This window comes from Vulpes lagopus, chromosome 9 (genome assembly GCF_018345385.1).
Source record: "Vulpes lagopus strain Blue_001 chromosome 9, ASM1834538v1, whole genome shotgun sequence".
Lineage (NCBI taxonomy): Eukaryota > Metazoa > Chordata > Mammalia > Carnivora > Canidae > Vulpes > Vulpes lagopus.
This window is the reverse complement of record NC_054832.1, coordinates 61,184,318-61,203,638: the sequence shown is the minus strand read 5'-3', so window position 1 is coordinate 61,203,638 and position 19,321 is coordinate 61,184,318.

Genomic DNA, 19,321 nt, shown 5'->3' with positions numbered 1-19,321 from the left:
AATATTTGCAAATATTAGCCATATACTAGTGAGACCATTCTGATACCAAGGAGTTCTCAAATTAGAAATTATAGAAGCCACATTCATTGATCATAATGTACTAAAATTACAAGTTTTTAAAATAATCTTTATATATTGGTTTGTTTGTTTGTTTGTTTGTTTATTCATGAGAGACATAGAGAGAGAGAGGCAGAGACACAGGCAGAGGGAGAAGCAGGCTCCATGCAGCGAGCCCGACGTGGGACTTGATCCAGAGACCCCAGGATCATGCCCTGGGCCAAAGGCAGATGCTCAACCACTGAGCCACCCAGATGTCCCCTAAAATTATAAGTTAACCAAAAGGTATACCTTCTTCTTTCCTTGGAATTTTGACCTGCTGTTCCAAAATATTATTGGTTTAAGAAGGAAATCTCAAACTAATCAGAAATCAAGCATGTAGCCAAAATAATACTCAGAGGAATTAAAGCCTTAAGTGACTTTATTAGGAAAAAAGTGTGCTGAATATCTTCTGCTGGTCTTTCCACATTCACTCTCCTCCTTCTCCATAGTTTGGACCTGGTGGAAATGACCCTATGGATCCCATGAAAGAGCTCCCTACCTTCTGGAGTCTTCAGCAGGGGCGGATGTCAGGGAAATGCATAAGATCAGGTGTCTACTCCTCCAGATTCCCACTGTGGGGTCACTGTAGCTCTTCCTTCTTAGTCTAGAGAAGATAGAAACACCCACACTTTATAAGTTGTTCCTTTATTCACCTGTCTTCAATCAACACTGTTTCCTGCTAGAAGTTTACCTGATACAAGACTGAAAACAAATAGTATTTCAATTCAAGAAGCTTGGTAAAAGAAATACACGTATATCTCTAAAAAAGTAGGAACAAAAAATAAATAAATACATAAATACATAAATAAATAAATAAGAATAAAAAAGTAGGAATAGTAACAGATAAAGATAAAAGTAGGGGCTCCTGGATGGCTCAGTCTGTTAAGCCTTTGACTTTTGATTTTTTTTTTTTAAGATTATATTTATTTATTCATGAGAGACACACAGAGAGAGGTAGAGACACAGGCAGAGGGAGAAGCAGGCTCCATGCAGGGAGCCCGACATGGGACTCAATCCCGGGACTCCAAGATCAAGCCCTGGGCCTAAGGCAGGCACTAAACTGCTGAGCCACCCAGGGGTCCCTGACTTTTGATTTTGGCTCGGATCATGATCTCAGGGTGGTAGGATCCAGCCCCCAGCCGGGCTTTCCAGGGGCATGGAGCCTGCTTCTCTCTCTGCCCCTCCCCTTACATGCTCCTGTGTGCTTGTGTGCACTCTCTATATGAGAAAGAAAGAAAGAAAGAAAGAAAGAAAGAAAGAAAGAAAGAAAGAAAGAAAGAAGAAAAAGAAAGCGAAAGAAAGACAGAAAGAGAAAGACAAAGAGAAGAAAGAAAGAAAGAAAGAAAGAAGAAAGAAAGAAAGAAAGAAAGAAAGAAAGAAAGAAAGAAAGAAAGAAAGAAAGAAAGAAAGAAAGAAAGAAAGAAAGAAAAAGAAAGAAAGCAAGCCTGGATGGCTCAGCAGTTGAGCGGCTGTCTTTGGCTCAGGGCATGATCCCAGAGTTCCAGAAGGGAGTCCCACATCAGGTTCCCTGCTGGGATCCTGCTTCTCCCTCTGCCTATGTCTCTGCCCCCCCCCCCCTCTGTGTGTCTCTCATGAATAAATAAATAAAATCTTAAAAATTCTTAATACAAAAGATAAAAACAAAAATCATTTATATAGTAAGCTTAAAAGCTACTAGAGTTGATCAACAAAACAAATGATCAATAAAAGAGGAAACTTTAGGGGTGCCTGGGTGGCTCAGTTGGTTGAACCTCTGCCTTCAGCTCAGGTCAGATCCCAAGGTTCTGGGATCAAGCCCTGCTTCTGGCTCTCTGCTTAGTGGGGATTCTACTTCTCCATCTCCTCCCCACTTGTTCTCTCTCTCTCAAATAAATAAAATATTTTTTATAAAAGAGAAAACTTTAAGTGTGGTATAAAAAAAAGAGGACAAGAGAATGAGAATGAGGGAGAAACATGAATAACATTAAGAACAGTAAATAGACTTAATCCAGACACCAAGGAGCTTTTTAAATTATAAGAGAATGGTTTACACAACTTTATACCAACACATTTAAGAAGGAAATAGGCCTTAGACCTTTTTAATGCTTATTCAAAACAAAATAATACCCGAACGCAATTATAAAAGTTATGTAGAAAAAAAAAAAGTTAAGTAGAGTTCATAGTATTATGTAAATCCCCCAGTTCTGACAATGTTCTGTGGTTACCTAGGATGTTATTGACGAGAGAAATGGGATAAAAGCACATAGGAACTCTCTGTAGTATTTTTGTAACTTCTTGTTAGGCTTAAAATATTTCAAAATAAAAACTTTTGAGACTCACACAGTTTTACAAAGTTTATAGCAAGCCCTCACTTTAGCCCTCTAGGTTGTGATACCGACTTTCCCAAAGAAAACTATAAACAACAGCTATCACCAAATTTCTGTATAGTGTATATATGACCATTTCTTTTCATTCCCTCTGTCTACTCTCATAATATATTCAGATTAATCAATATTATTCCTTGTTACTATGTATGTAAATATTATTCCCAGCTGAACAAAACTGTGTAATGGCTACAGTGTACCTTTCCTTCTTTGTATCATTTTTCTTCCTTTCTTCTTCTTCTCCTTCCCCTTCTTCTTCTTCTTTTTTGTATCACTTTTTTTTATCCCAAAGTTCATAACTGTCTGCCTTTTTGGTTTGTTACTTGCTTGGGTTTCTATGGGTTTTTCCTCACTCTGTTCCCCATCCCTTTTGAGATGTTCCTCCAGGTGGCCTCCATCGTTCTCTGGTTTGGACTGGTTCTCTGTTTACCCTGTGATATGGCCATCATCCTGTGACTTCTCCTGCCATTATTCTAGGATACAACACATCCGAGTTGTGCCTTCTCTTTCCTGGATCCTAGGACTTCTTTTTGTTGTTGTTGCGGCCTTTCCTTTTAGTAGAACACCCTCCAGAGCTTTCTAAGAAAGGGTGCTTATGAGGTAAAGGGGAACCTGTACTTTCTATTTTGATTTGGGGTCTACTGAATTGAACTTTTATTTTTTTTTTCTCTCCCATTTGCCATTTTTTGTCTCTTTTCTCCACTTTCTAGGTAATTTCCTCGACTTCTGCTTTCCCAACTCTTCTATTTTCTGGCTAACATATTTTTAATTCCTAAGATGTTTTTGCCCTATGGGTTCCTGGTTAAAGCCCCCTGTTTTTCTTCCATGAATGCAAGGTCATCTAACACATCTCTTGTACTAGAGACCTGAGATTTTTAAAAATAAGTTTTCTCTTGCTCCTGTACATTGTCTCTGTGTCTTCCCAGTTCTTTTTTTTTTTTTTTTTTTTTTTTGCTTGTTTTGATCTCTATCTGGCACATTAAAGGCTTTTTCAATGTTAGTGATCTTTTTTTTTTTTTTTTAAGATTTATTTATTTATTTATGATAGAGAGGGAGAGACACAGGCAGAGGGAGAAGCAGGCTCCATGCCAGGAGCCCGACATGGGGCTTGATCCCAGAACTCCAGGATGGCGCCCTGGGCCAAAGGCAGGCGCTAAACCGCTGAGCAACCCAGGGATCTCCAATGTTAGTGATCTTTGTTTAGGATGTAGACGCTCATTTGTCATAAAGTGGGGATGCACAGGCTGGAATAAGATCGGAGGATCTAACTGGTCTTTGTAAAATCTTCAACCAATTCTTTTAATCTTATCCCCACCCACACTCCCACTGGCAGAAGAACTGGAGGTCTTATTTTCTGAGTCTTCCTGGGATCTATGGGATCATCTTGGTTCTCGTCAAGGTTCAGCAATGTCACTTGAGAGTCAGCTCTTTCAGGGGGGCTGTCAGCTAACACTTCACCATCTGCTTTCTAGCTTCCAAAATTTTGTTGGAATATCTCATCTTCGGGGCATCTGGGTGGCTCAGTGGTTGAGTGTCTGCCTGCCTTTGGCTCAGGTCGTGATCCTGGGGTCCTGGGATTGAGTCCCACATCAGGCTCCTTGGGGGGAGCCTGCTTCTCCCTCTGCCTATGTCTCTGTCTCTCTCTCTCTCTGTGTCTCTCATGAATAAATAAATAAAATCTTTCTTTAAAAAAAGGTATATCTCATCTTCTGTGATTTCTTTTCCCTTTTTCCTTCGTTTTTCTGCCCTTTTTTTTTCCTTTTAGTATCATTTTGGTAGAGTTTTATGAGGGAATAGATATAAGCACTTGGGTTCAAACTGCCATGTTTCCTCTGGACTTTCCAAACCAAGCAAACAAAAGAAAGTTGGCACTTTTTCCCTAATTTACGTTTTTGTGCAAGCTTATAGTAGTTACCAATCTTATTGTCTTTATCACACTTGCTTCCAGAAATAGGACAACAAAGGCAAAATAAACCTTTCAATATTTCAAACTGCTTGGCTTCTTTTATGATTTCCCACAGCTTGAGTCAATCTTTCTAGAGTGACAGCCTAACAAGACTTCATCCCTCTTCTTAAATGTTGCCCTTCCATTTCTCTAAAATTCTGTTCACAAAGTTTGCCTTCCATAGAGTTTCTCTTCATTCTGACTTCATGGTGTCCCAATCCTTCTGGTTCATTCTACCTCACGAGGGGTATATTGGGTGCATATTTTATTTTCATGCTTACTTTATATCTGGTATACTTCCAACAACTCACACTCCTTCACTTCCAATGGAATCTAGACTATCAGAAGGAGATCATCCATTTGAATTAATCCATTCAACAAGGGGATTCCTGAGGATTTGTTTTCTAATTTTGTGGAGGAATGTAAATGAGGCTGAGACATATGGAATGTGGATTTTAGCTAGGCGAAAGCTGTGACCCAGGTAGAGAAAATTATATCCACCCCACCCCCACAGTACTCAGAGGACATTCCCATTGACCCTGGTTCCCCTGACAGGGAGCATGAGAGGCAGCCTATTTCACGTACATGCTCACGTACCGAGCTCTATCACTTGCCCAAAGAGTAGTATACAGATAGATGGGTTATATATTAAAATAGAAATTCAGTATATGAAAATAATTATATGCATCTTCATCTATCAAGGAACCAACATAAGTGTAAGAGGTAGTCTCTTGCACTCAAAAAGTCTACACAGTGAAGGATATAGAGTGTCAGACTTAGGGAGAGTGCAAAATGGAAACCCTCCACAAAATGTTAGGCGCGTGGTCTGCACCAAGCTTCACCTCTTCACTCTCCAACCAGCTCTCGACGCAGAGATACGGACGGCGGGAATAGGCTGCCGGCCTCTGAGGCCTTGCTTCAGCCCTGCCCCACCGAGAAGCTCTCCCTGAGGGCCGGGACGTGTTCCAGCAAAAAAGAAAAAGATCACCAAGAGCAACCAGTCGCCCCATTTCGGCGCGCAGGTAGACAGCCCCGAGTTAGACCCTCTCCTCTATCGGCCGGTCTCTAGCAGCAACCTGGGCGGCTCCGGGAAGTCAGCTGAGAAGCCGAGAGCCGGCCCAGCCTCCAGGCTTAGGGCGGTGAGCCCGGCGGGCGGACGCTGAGCCCGCCGCGGGTCCGCGCTCCAGCTCCGGGGCTGGGAGGGGCTGGGAGGGGCGGGGCGGGGCGGGGCTGGGGAGGGAGGCAGCGAGTCCCGGCCTCAGCTCTCCGCAGGATGCGCACGGTCGGCGGCTGCTCTCGCCCGCCCCCTCTCTAGCCCCAGGCCAGACTCACCCGGGAGTGGGGCTCCGCAGCCGGGGTGGAGGGGAGGAGGAGGTCCGAAGGTGTTGGGAGGGAGAGGAAGGAGGAGGAAGGGGGAGACTGCGGGGGTCCCACGGCCAGAGGCTCAGAGGAGGGCCACCAGTCATCAAGGCCATTGTCACGACCCCCCCTTGACACGCCCATGCATGGGGGGGGATGCGGAGGGGCCCGGCCCTGGAGGTCACCTGGAGGGGAGGCTTCCACCCTCAAACTGGATCTGGACCCGGTGTGCGCCTCTTCCCTCCAGCACTTCCACCCCGACTCCCGAAGCTGAGCCTCTGGGCTGGGTCGCTCGTCCCTACCTGGGAAACCACTGGCTGTCCCGGGGAAATCCGGGCCCGGCTTTCTCCGAGAAAGCTCTGAATAATAATTGGGGGGTGAGGGAGGGCTGGGAGAAAGCCAGAGGATACCTCAGGAAAGGAAGATCGGTAGCCACCGTGGGGGTCTCCCTCTGTCCCGGTCTCTGCCGTGGCGCGGTCGCTGTGCTGTCAGCACACCTGGGCCCTTCTAAATCTTTCCATTCCTTCCCTACGTTTGGTCCCATTAGTTTGCGTCTAGAAATCGATTCGAATGAAAAACAATCCGGGATGCAGGCAAATATTTATCCACACAAGTGTTTGGCACAGCTCTTTGCAATATTGAAAAATTGGAAGCTACCGAAATGGCCAACAGGACGCCATCGATTCCAACTCCTGGTACATCCTTTGAGTGGAATTTAATGCGCGCGTTTAAAGTCATTTTATAAAATACTTAACGATACACAGAAGACGTTCACTACATAGTAAGTGGGGCAGTTTTTAAAACAATTTCTGTTTGTTTTTTTTTCTACAGTTAGTGATTTTTTAAAAAGATTTCGTTTATTTATTCATAAGAGAGAGAGAGAGGCAGAGACCTAGGCAGAGGGAGGAGCAGGCTCCCTGCGGGGAGCCCGAGGGGCCCCTGGATCCCAGGACCCCCGAGTCAGACCTGAGCCGAGCTCAACCACTGAGCCACCGAGGCACCCCAACAATTTCCGTTTAATAAAGAAAACGTACAGACATAATTTGAATGGACAGAAACCAGGAAATAGTTATCTCTAGGTGGCGGGATGCTAAGCATCAATTTTGTCTAAGGGTAAGAGGGGAAAAAAAATATTTTAAAATTCTCTACTCCGCCCCTCTCGGAATCCTCTCTCCCTCTGGCCCCCTCGGGCTGTGGGGCTGTCAATCCGGGAGAAGGGTATTCGCTTGCAAACCCTCCACGCCCCCCACCCCCCGCCGCGGGCCGGGAACCCGCACTTCGAAGGTGCGCGACAAGCCGGGGCGCAGAGAACCCGGGGAGGTCGGTGCGACCCCGCCTGCTCCTGGGTGGGGGGTGGCGCGCGGCCGGGGTCGTGGGGTCTCCGTCCTTCTCGCAGTGTTGATTTCGGGAATTGATCGGAAATTACAAGGCCAATTGAATGCCCTCCGATTTAGAGTTCTGGTGAGGCCTGAGACGCTTCAAACACCCTCAGTCCCTTGGAGGTCTTCGCCGCGGTGACCTTTGGCGTCCTCTCACCCCGAAATCTGCCGAAGGCAATCGTTGCAGGTGGGAGGGGGCTGCGCCGCGTCTCCCCTGGCAGCCTCCACCCCGCCCCTTAGACTGGCGGGGAAGGAAGGTCTGAGCAACCCAAAACACTCACCAGATCGATGCCCACTCGAGACCACAAAGCAAGGCGGGGATGGAATCCCGGGCGGTGGGGGGGCGGGGCGGGGACGCAGCCAGGAGAGTGTATCTTGGCCATCTGCTGGCCCCGAGGCATCTGCTTGCGGGTCCCTAGGAGCGGTGGATCGGTGATTGTATTCTTCACAACCTGTCACGCTGCCCACCCCATCCCCCAACATGCTAGACCCCCCATTCTGTGCTTTTCTCTTTCTGCCTCAATTCTCACGTTGGAGGCTGCTAGCTGTTTCTAGAGTTTTCCGATTCAAATGCTTATTAGCTTTGCACCCCAATGGAGCCTTTCCAAATGGAGCCAAAAAGAGGAAGTCCTGACAATAGCCAATGTTAACCGAGATCGAGTCTACCTTGCATATTTGTTTGTTTACAGAAGGCTTAGTGATAATAATAGAGTTCAACCCCTTCATTTCACAGATAAGGAAACTGAAGCCAGTGGAGTGACAGGCCAGTCCTGGCTGGCATGATACCTTCATTGCTTAGAGACAGTCTTATTTCAGAGAGGGAGAGAGAGAGAGAATGAGCAGGGGGAGGGGCAGAGGGAGAGGAAGAAGGAGAAGGAAGCTTGCTAGGAAGGTTTCCTGTCTAATTTCCTCCTGCCTAGCTACTAATACCTGGAAAATTGTAGTTTTTATCTGTTTTAAATGAAGAGCTGTACATACCAATCTCTGTATAGACATACACCTGCTGATGAGAGTCTGGATTATCTTTGGTCTAGCATTATATTGTGAGCTTTTCCCAATGTCATGCTGGGTTGTAGAAAGAATATCAAACATTCTTTGGAAAACTTCAACAACCACTCAGTACTCCATTGTATCGATGTACTACAAGCCCTGTTGCCAAATGTTTATGTTATTAATTTTCATTACTGAAAACAATGCCAGAAAGAACATGCTTGTTCACAAGCCTCCTACTTCTCACTTTGTAGAATGGATTCCTTGAACTAGAGCTACCAGGTTACAGACGGCAGAATTTTTTGAAGGCTTTGGATGCACAGTGCCTAACTACTTTCTAAAAGGATTGTGCCAGTTGTGTGCTGTCCCTGGTAGAACGAGTGCGCCCACCTCCTTTGATTACTGATGTTAAGAACTTGTTGCGTGCATGAAAGTAACAAGGTCCAGAAGCAACTAAATGGTGGCCATATGGGATCTTCCAAGGGCATCACAGGGTAGAGTACCTTCTTTTTTTTTCTTTTGAGAAGAGAGGGAGTAGGGGGAGGGGCAGAGGGAGAGAGAGAGAGAAAGAAAGAGAATCTTAAGTAGGTTCCAAGAATAGGGAACGTTCCAGGCTGAAGGAATTAAATAATTAGTGAAGGCCCTGGGGCAGAGAACAGTTTGGCTCATTAACCAAAGGACAGAGTTCCAAGAGGAATGTATCTCAGAATGAAACTGGAGGCCTTGTGGTTAGGGTGAAAGGTTATTATTATTTTTTTTAAATTTATTTATTTATTTCAGAGAGGGAGAGAGAAAGAATGAGCAAGGGGAGGGGCAGAGGGAGAGGAAGAAGAAGGCTCCCTCAGTAGGGAGCCTGAGTCAGGGTTTCTTCTTTCTCAGGGTCCTGGTGGACACCTTACCTGACTGAGCCACCCAGGTGCCCTAGGGTGAAAGGTTTTGAATTATAAATGTGAAGTTAATTAAAGATACTCAAGCAAAGAATTGCTAACAGATTTGTGTTTTGAAAAGATGCCTCTGGCGGGAAGCAAATGATTTGGGGAGGGGCAAGAATAGATGCAATAGTTATGCTGTGTGACAGCCAGGTTCCTAGGATGGTGGGTGGTGGGGCCACTCCAAAGACAGGGATATCTGGTGGGCAGTCATGTTTGTAGGAAAGATTAAAAAAAAAAAAAAAAAGATTTATTCATTCATGAGAGACAGAGGGAGAGACACAGGCAGGGGGGGAAGCAGGCTCCATGCAGGGAGCCCAATGCGGGACTCGATCCCGGGACTCGATCCTGGGCCAAAGGCAGGCACTAAACCGCTGAGCCACCCAGGCGTCCCTGTAGGAAAGATTTTAAGTTTGTTTTCAGATGTGTTGAAATCAGTTGCTTCCAAGGCACACAGAAATCCCAAGTGAGAAGTCAGATCAAAATATAGGAATTACCAGGGTAGCGATGACTGCTGGAGCCAGAGAGGGCATGGCAGGAGACCGTAGTGACAGTGTGCAATGAGAAGACAAGGCAGGATGCCAGCATTTACAGATGAAGTACAGGAAGGTACCCTGTGAGGGGCTCCAGAGGAAACGGGTGGGCAGAAGATCAGGAGGATTGATGTGTTTCAGATGCAGACCCACACTTCTCCTGACACCACCGACATGGGGTGGAGATTAGAATATCCATGGGGTTTAGGGGGAAGCACTCACACACTGTGAGGCCGCTGAACAGTCCTCCCTCTGCCCCCAACTGTTTCAACAGGACAGGATTTTGAAGTGACTTTGAGGGCCTTTTTTTGTAGTTTCTTTCAGATTTTTACATTTATAATCTCACCAGCAACAACAGAAAAGGGGATTAATTCTATGAAAGAACACTTCTATTTCTCTGTATACACTTTCATTACTCCTATTTCCATTAACAAATTTTTAACAAATAAATATAATTGAACATTTAAAAATGTTTTTAGAACTGCACTAACAGAAACAGTGAATCAAATTCTGAATCCTAATCTTTAGCAAACACCAATGGACAGGTCCCAATTCTTTTCCTATATCCTTCGATGACTAGTCTCATTTAGGCACTATTTTTTCCTCAACAAAACTGATTCTGAACACACACACACACACACACACACACACACACAACCTGATTCTGTCCACAACCATTGAGTCCCAGCCATATAAATCACACAACTGCTAAGATGCTTCAGATTAGGTGCTCAGTAATTATTTCACGAGCACAGGACACTGAGGAGGTAGGGAAGAAGAGAAAAGAAGGGTGAAGATATTGTCAGGGGAGAGCCCACAATTTGGTGGTAAAGATTTTCTTTATTTTTATTTTTATTTTTTTTAAGATTTTCTTTAAATCACTAAAGGATATTTGGCTAAGTTATGACACTATGCTTATTTCCTATGAAATTGGTTGAAAATAAATTTTTGTGAGCTCTGGGTCAAATAAGCATGCACATGTAAAATGCTCTACAGGGGATGAATAGTTTTACATAGAGTATAAAGACCAGTGGATTTGTTTGAAATGAAAAAAATAACCTTAAACTACCCTGCGTGATGGCAATATGCAGCACGCCCTGCGTGAGAGCTGATTTCAGCATATTTGTTTTTTAGCAGTTTATCAAGCAATCATTAAGTGAGTTAACTCCACATCCAGGGAATGCTGATGGCAGCATTAGCCATAAATAAATAAGCTAATATGTACCATAACTAAATGAATAGACTTTTCCTTGGTGTTTTATGGCCTGAAAAGAACGCAGCTTTTCATTAAAGGAATCATTTGAAAATGTGGAAACTGATACTGCCACAGTTCAGTGCTCTCTGCCCATTGATAATGGGCTCTGTATTCGTTGTGGGGGTCGGAGACTGATGTCCATTTACTTTAGCAAAGATTGTTATTGAATGAAACCTTTAATGGGAGCGTTTATGATCCCACTCAGCTAAGAGCTCAGGCCTGCCTTAGAATAGTCTTTCCCTCCACCTTGACAGCTCTTAGACAATCAATACAGGTAATATGTCAGCTGGTGGTCAGCAGCCCTGTAAGTAGGAAGGTAGAGCTGAAATGGAAACTGACAGGTAGCCACTTAGAGAGGGGGTATGGGGTAAACACTCTGGAAGTAAAGCTTCTCTTGGGAGTGAGGGAGTGTCCAACCCTCACATTACAGTCAGTGCTGGGATCTGATAGGAAAAGATTAGGGACAAAGACTAGGTAACAGGGGAAAAAGCCATTCAGAGCTTAGGAAAGGCCTTCCATCTGGGTGGTACATTTTTCTTTTTGGGGGCCGGGTGTGGTGGTACTTTTAGAACCCCAGAATTCAGATGGTTTGTCCATTTGTAGGATCTGTCATTGGCTTATTTTTTTCTTTTTTTTTTAAGATTTTACTTTTTAGGGCAGCCCGGGTGGCTCAGCCGTTTAGCACTGCCTTCGGCCCAGGGCGTGATACTGGAGACCTAGGATCCAGTCCCACGTCGGGCTCCCTGGATGGAGCCTGCTTCTCCCTCTGCCTGTGTCTCTGCCCCTCTCTCCCTCTGTGTTTCTCATGAATAAATAAATAAAATCTTTAAAAAATATATATATTTTTTATTTTTTAAGTAATTGCTACATCCAACATAGGGCTTGAACTCACAACTCTGACATCAAGAGTTGCATGTGCCCCATTTTTTTAATTTTTAAAAATTATGGTAAAATAGGGGCACCTGGCTGGCTCAGTCAGCAGAGCATGCCACTCTTGACTTCGGGGTTAGCAAGCCCCACGTTGGAGTAAAGGACACTTAAAAATAAAATCTTAAAAAAAACTGTGGTAAAATACATGTAACCAGTTACCATATCAACCATTTTTTAAGTGGCACTAAGTACATTCACACTGTTGTGCAGCCAGCACCACCATCCAGCTCCAAAAGTCTTTTCATCTTGCAAAGCTGAAAGCCTGTACCCACTAAACAATAATGCCACATTGCCCATTCCCCAGCCCCTGGACATTTTACCTCCTGTCTATGAATCTGAACACTCTAGGTACCTCAGATAAGTGGTACAGTATGTGACTGGCTTATTTTGCTTGGCATAATGTCCTCAAGGTTTGCCCCATGGTGTAGCACCTATCAGAATTTCCTTCCTTTTAAAGGCTGAATAGTATCCTATTATATGTATATATACCATTTTAAAACCCATTCATTTGTCCTTGGACTTTTGGGTTGCTTCTGCCTTTTGGCTATTGTGTGGTCTTGAGTTTTTATTCCAAATTCACTTACTCATCTTCTTTCCTAGATGTCAATTCTAAAAGAATGAGACCCGGAAAGCCTTCCCGAGATACTTAGAAAAATAATACCTGGTTTGGAGCATCCCAAGCCTCCTGCCTTTCCCACCCTTGCCCCTCCCCTCAATGTTTACCATTCAGAGTATATATAAATCTTTTTTTTTTTTTTTAGGTTTTATTTATTTATTTGAGACACACACACACAGAGAGAGAGAGAGAGAGAGAGAGAGAGAGAGAGAGGGGCAGAGACACAGGCAGAGGGAGAAGCAGGCTCCATGCAGGAGCTGACGTGGGATTCGATCCGGTGACTCCAGGATTACACCCTGGGCTGCAGACAGCGCTAAACCGCTGCGCTACCGGGGCTGCCCCAGAGTGTATATATATATATATATATATATATATACTACAACAATGGTGCAATGAAACCTTTTAAAGATGACTGGAATTTCCCAAACTTCTGAGAAGAACCATTTGGGTGCTCATAAAAACTTCAGATTCTTAGATCCTCATCTCACCCAGGACTGGGTTTAGAGGAGGTATGTATAGGGGACCTGAGGTTTACTAGGTGTCCTGGGTGATTCTGATCTTTAGGCAAGTTTGAGACAGTCAAACTTTAGCTTGATACAGACCCCTTCACTACCAACAAGTTCCTTCTATTTGGAAGTTAAAAACATCACAAATTTGATAAATGAATGGCTGGTTGTATTTCTTTCAAAGTATGGATTCCTGTTCTTGAAGTTTGTTATCTATTACTAGAAAGTTAGGGGCCAGGCACTATCACAGGATGAATAAGTGAATACCTGTAACCACAAACCCATCCTTCTCATTTTACATCTAAAATTAGTCATTAAGTCTGGCCTGATAGACTCACTGATGACCTTGGTTGTAGGATTACCTTTCTCAGAATTCCTCTCTGCATTGAAGTATTTCTGTAATTAGTATCCTTCACACACAGACCACCCTTTTTATTTTATTTCATTTTAATATTTTATTTATTTATTTGAAAGAAAGCATAAGCTGGGGGGTGGGGTGGGGAGGAGGTGGTGGGGCACAGAGGGAAACAAAGAAGCAGACTCCTCGCTGAGCAGGGAGCCCCTGCATGGGGTTGGATCCCAGGACCCTGAGATCACGACCTGAGCTAAAAGCAGAAGCTTAACAGACTGAGGCATCCAGGTGCCCCTAGACCTCCATTTTTGGTGTCTCACAACATTTTGTATTTGTTATTCATGTAACACAGATTATAAACACCCATTTCTTCATTTGTATTTCCCTTTGTTCTCAAATCCTGCCACTCCTCAAAAAAAAAAAAAAAAGAAGAAGAAGAAGAAGAAGAAGAAAAAATGCATGTAAGTACTCTAGTAACTAGTGAACCAGGAAAGCCCTTGCAGTTTCTTTTCTTTCTTTCTAAATTCATTAATTTTTTTTTTTAAGTAATGTCTACAGCCAACATGGGGCTTGAACTCAAGACCCCCAAGGTCAAGAATCCCATCTATGTTCTACTGACTGAACCAGCTGAGGCCTTTGCAATTTGTATCAAAGTTCCTGGCAACCAAGCTCAAGGGTCTTTTTCTAAACTCCACTGGCAAGCTCCCAGAGCTGGGGAGAGCCCAAAGGGGCTTTGGTTTTTGTATTTAAGCACTATCTTCAGCACTGGCCCTTCCAGGCCCTTCAATCCTCTCACCTGGCAAGTGGAAAAGAATGGAGTCCCATCTCAAGCCTGCTCTTGACTGCCCTTCCAGTTACCTGGGAAGATTTTAGGCCCTCCTGCTAAGGGAATAAAACTGCCTTGGGCTTGGGATGCCTGGGTGGCTCAGTGGTTGAGCATCTGTCTTTGGCTCAGGTTGTGATTCTGGGGTCCTGGGATCAAATCCCGTGTCGGGCTCCCCACAGGGAGCCTGCTTCTCCCTCTGCCTGTGTCTGTGCTTCTATCTGTGTCTCTCCATGAATAAACAAAATCTAAAAAAAATAAGAATAAAAAAGAAAAAAGCCTTGGGCTCAGGGGCATATTTGTGGCTGAAGGGGTTTGGTATTTAAGAATGGGAATGGCTAGAAGATATGAAAAGACATTTCTCCAAAAAAGACATACAAATGGCCAACAGACATGAAAAAAATGCTCAACATCACTAGGCATCTGAAAAACACAAATCAAAATCACAATGAGACACCACTTAGACTAGTCAGAATGGTTAAACAGGTTAGAAAATGACAGATGTTGGCAAGGATGTGGAGAAAGGGGAACCCTCTTACACTGCTAGTGCAGCCACTCTGGAAAACAGTATGGAGATTGCTTAAACAGTTGAAAATAGGGCTACCCTACAACCAGCAATTGCACTACTAGGAATTTACCCCAAAGATATAAATGTAGTAATCCGGAGGGACATCTGCACTCCAACGTGTATAGCAGCAATGTCCACAATAGCCAAACTATGGAAAAAGCCCCGATGTCCATTGACAGATGAATGGATAGATAAGATGTGGTATATATACACAATGGAATACTACTCAACCATCAAAAAAATTGGCTGATTTTTTTGCCATTTGCAATGACATGGGTGGAAATAGAGGGTATTATGCTAAGTGAAATTAGTCAATCAGAGAAAAGAGAAAGACAATTATCATATGATCTCACTCATATGCGGAATTTAAGAAACAAAACAGGATCATAGGGGAAGGGAGGAAAGAATTAAGACGAAATCAGAGAGGGAAATAAACCATAAGAGACTCTTAATCATAGGAAACAAACAGGGTTGCTGGAGGGGAGAGAGGTGGGGAGGATGGGGTAACTGGGTAATGGACATTAAGGAGGGCATGTGATAATGAGCACTGGGTGTTATATAAGTCTGATGAATCGGGGCTCCTGAGTGGCTCAGTTAAGTATCTGCTTTCTGCTTAGGGCATGATCCCAGGGTTCTGGAATAGAGCCCTACATAGGGCTCCCTGCTTGGAGAGCCTACTTCTCCCTTTCCTCCTCCCCTTGTTTGTGCTGTCAAGTGAATAAATAAAATCTTAAAAAAAAAAAAAAAAAAAGACTGTTTTCTACCTTTGAAACCAATAATACATTACATGCTAATTAATTTAATTTAAATTTTAAAAAATAAAATAAAATAAAATAATTAATATTTAAAGTAAAAAAAAGGGAGGGAAGAGACCTTTGGCTAAAGGAGAAACTGCAACAACCTTAGAAAACATCTTGCCCATTTTTAATGGAATAGAGTTTCAAAACAAGTTGAAGAATTTGGCTCTGGCACCTTTATTTTTTATTTTTATTTTTTTTTGCTCTGGCACCTTTAAATCAGATAACCCACAAGAGTGGACTTCATGAGGACTCCTGCCCACCTTTCTCAGTTCAGGAACTCACAGTCAGAGGTGGGGACAACCTTTGAAAAGGAAAAATCCTGCTGTTGTCAAAAACAAGCCCAAAGTGATGTGGGCGGTCGGTGTTTGCCTTTTTAGTTGTCTTGCTGGGTCTAACTGGTTAAAAATGAGGAAAGATCACATATTTGGTTCTAAAATCTTACTTGTTATTTTTATTGGTTTTAAAAAACAATTAATATAGATATATGTAAAACAACATACTGTGAAAGCAAGTGGAAGAGCACATAACATTTTTAAACCGTTTGTAAATAATTAAGAATGCAATTTCAATCCCTTTGATATATATATATGTGTATATATATATTTAAATATTTATTTATTTATTCATGAGAGACACACAGAGAGAGAGAGAGAGAGAGGCAGAGACACAGGCAGAGAAGCAGGCTCCATGCAGGGAGCCCGACCTGGCACTGGATCCCGGGTCTCCAGGACCACACCCCGGGCTGAAGGCAGGCACCAAACCACTGAGTCACCAAGGGATCCCCCCCTTTGATATATTTTGATAGCAAACTGCCTTCGACACAAAGTACTATGCTAGAAATAAATCCAAATCAAATTTCATGAGCATATAGGTAGAATTTACATGAAAGCATACACAATTTATCCCAGTTTTTTTTTTAATATTTTATTTATTCATGAGAACACACACAGAGAGAGAGAGAGAGAGAGGCAGAGACACAGGCAGAGGAAGAAGCAGGCTCCATGCAGGGAGCCCGACGTGGGACTTGATCCCGAGTCTCCAGGATCACGCCGTGGGCCGAAGTCAGGTGCTAAACCGCTGAGCCGCCACCGGGGCTGCCCGAGATTACAAAATTCTTGAGATAGATAACTTAAGATGAAAAAGTGGCAGTGAAAGCATATTTTATCCGGAGAACATACGCAACCCCTCCCCTGCCAAATCTTCTCCATGACCCTTCTCTACCTTCACTGCAATTAGGGCTAAATATCTCATTTCAAAATACCGTATTTTATCAAAGTTACTTTAGGTCAACAAAGCAATAAAGTAAAAATTCTTTGCAACAATAAAGGAAAGCTTCATGTGCTTTATATTTCTATATATATATATATATATATATATTTTAAAGATTTTATTTGTTTATTCATGAGACACACAGAGAGAGAGGCGGAGACACAGGCAGAGAGAGAAGCAGGCTCCATGCAGGGAGCCTGATGTGGGACTCGATCCCAGGACTCCACGATCACACCCTGGGCTGAAGGCGGCACTAAACCAGTGAGCCCCTTTTTTGGGGTTGCCCAAAAAAGTATTCTTTTCTATGAGATTCCCATACGCTATGGAAGAGATTATCAATGAGGTAGAAGTTTATCTCTATTTTATATTAACACTATTCTTTAAAAGTTTTGGTTATTCTGGGACGCCTGGGTAGCTAAGTGCTCAGGGCATGATCCCAGGATCTGGGATTGAGTCCCACATGGGCTCCTTGCAAGGAGCCCTCTGCCTGTGTCCCTGCCTCTCTTTCTTTCTTTTTTTTTTTTTTTATTTTAAAGATTTTTTTTTAAATTTTTATTTATTTATGATAGTCATAGAGAGAGAGAGAGAGGCAGAGACACAGGCGGAGGGAGAAGCAGGCTCCATGCACCGGGAGCCCGATGTGGGATTCGATCCTGGGTCTCCAGGATCGCGCCCTGGGCCAAAGGCAGGCGCCAAACCACTGCACCACCCAGGGATCCCCCTGCCTCTCTTTCTTTGTCTCTCATGAATAAATAAATAAAATCCTAAAAAAAGTTTTGGTTCTTCTATTTTGACATATGTAGTCAACAAAAAAGTGTTGTGATGTGATGTTCTGGTAACATGTTTTTATTAAAATTCAGTGTAGAAATGTGTCCTTCTAAGCTTTGGATAGGGTTCAAGAAATCACAATTACTGCAATTACTGCCCCTAAGAAGTCATAAATAACTCCAAGTACTTAAAATCCCCATGAATGAAATACCTGTGGTGTCAAAGTTAGGCTCACCAATAATAGGTGGTCTAGGACAGTATTTGTAATCTTATCTCTATCATATTGTGAATGGCAGCTCCTCCAAATCCCAACCTGCCCATCATTGCTTGGGTACAAATGGAGCTATGACTTTATGGCTACCACGCTGAGCCTAGACTCAAGCATGTCTGCTTTGCTAGCTTTGTTTGTTGCAACTGGCAACTTCCCCCAGTCCTAGGACACCCTGAGGGCCCATTAAGAGCTCCATCAATATCAGGAGACCACTTTACTTTGAGCCTACTTATTTTTCTAGGGTTCAGATGTCCCTTTTTATACATTTTTTAAAAGAACATTTGAATGAATCAAAGGATGCTATTTATCATCACACTTAGACTCAGGTTGGGAAAAGAAATATAACCAGAGAAATTAACTCATGACCGGGCTTTTAAATTCCATTGATCAGGTCATAGCGGCAGAAAGAGTTCTGTATTTCCAAAAGTAAAATGACAAAAATTGTGTTCTGTTGGTATCTATTATTCCAAGGAAGAGCACTATTGTGCCTGCAATCTGTGTTCTAATGGTTCCTCCTAATGAACAGCTTTTGTGATTTTGCCATGTTATACTGCTGTTCAGTTTTACCCATTGCTTTGCTGCAGGGACTAGGAAGAGATCTCAAATACAGCCACAGTTCTCAAACTGTTGGGCCCCACCCTCAGAATTTCTGATTCAGTAGATACTGGGTAGGACTAGACAATTCACCTTTCTAACAAGTCCCCGGGTGATGTTGACATTGCTGGTTCAGGAATCACACTTTCTGAGAACCACTCAAAGATAAACATCAGTAAAATCTACATAATTCTGTCTCCTTTTTGCTTGATGGACAAGAGAAAGGAAATGGATTTAATAAGTATCATCCAGAATGAAAGTCATCTCATTTTATTTAATCCTCTTAACACCCTACAACATAATTATGACATTATTTTATGGATGACAATGTTAAACCTCGGAAATGAAATGACTTGCCCGGCATTATGCAAATGAGGAAATGGTAGACAAATACAAGCTTGTTCAACTCTAGAATCTGTATTTCATGTGTGATGTTCCAACAATATCTAGCAGGTGCAATTGTGTCAGCCCAGAGCTTTAATTTCATTCTACTTTCATGTAATAGTTAATGGACTGCCTTAGTCTTTTTAAAATTGTTATAACCAGACTCAAATTATCTTTAAAAAATAGGTGGGAGGGGGGGGAATCCCTTGGGTGGCTCAGTGGTTTAGTGCCTGCCTTTGGCCCAGGGCTTGATCCTGGAGTCCTGGGATGGATTCCCACATCGGGCTTCCTGCATGGAGCCTGCTTCTCCCTCTGCTTGTGTTTCTCTGTGTGTGTCTCGCATGAATAAATAAATAAAATCTTAAAAAAAATAAAAATTAAAAATAGGTAGGATACACACTAAGGGGAATCTGGCTGGCTCAGCTTTGGGCATAAAGATTACTTTAAAAAAATAGATGAGGGGTGCTTGGATAGCTCTATCGGTTAAGCGTCTGCCTTCAGGTCAGGTCATGATCCTAGGGTGCTGGGATCAGAGTCTGCATTGGGCTCCCTGCTCAGCAGGGAGTCAGCTTCTCTGACTCCCTCTGC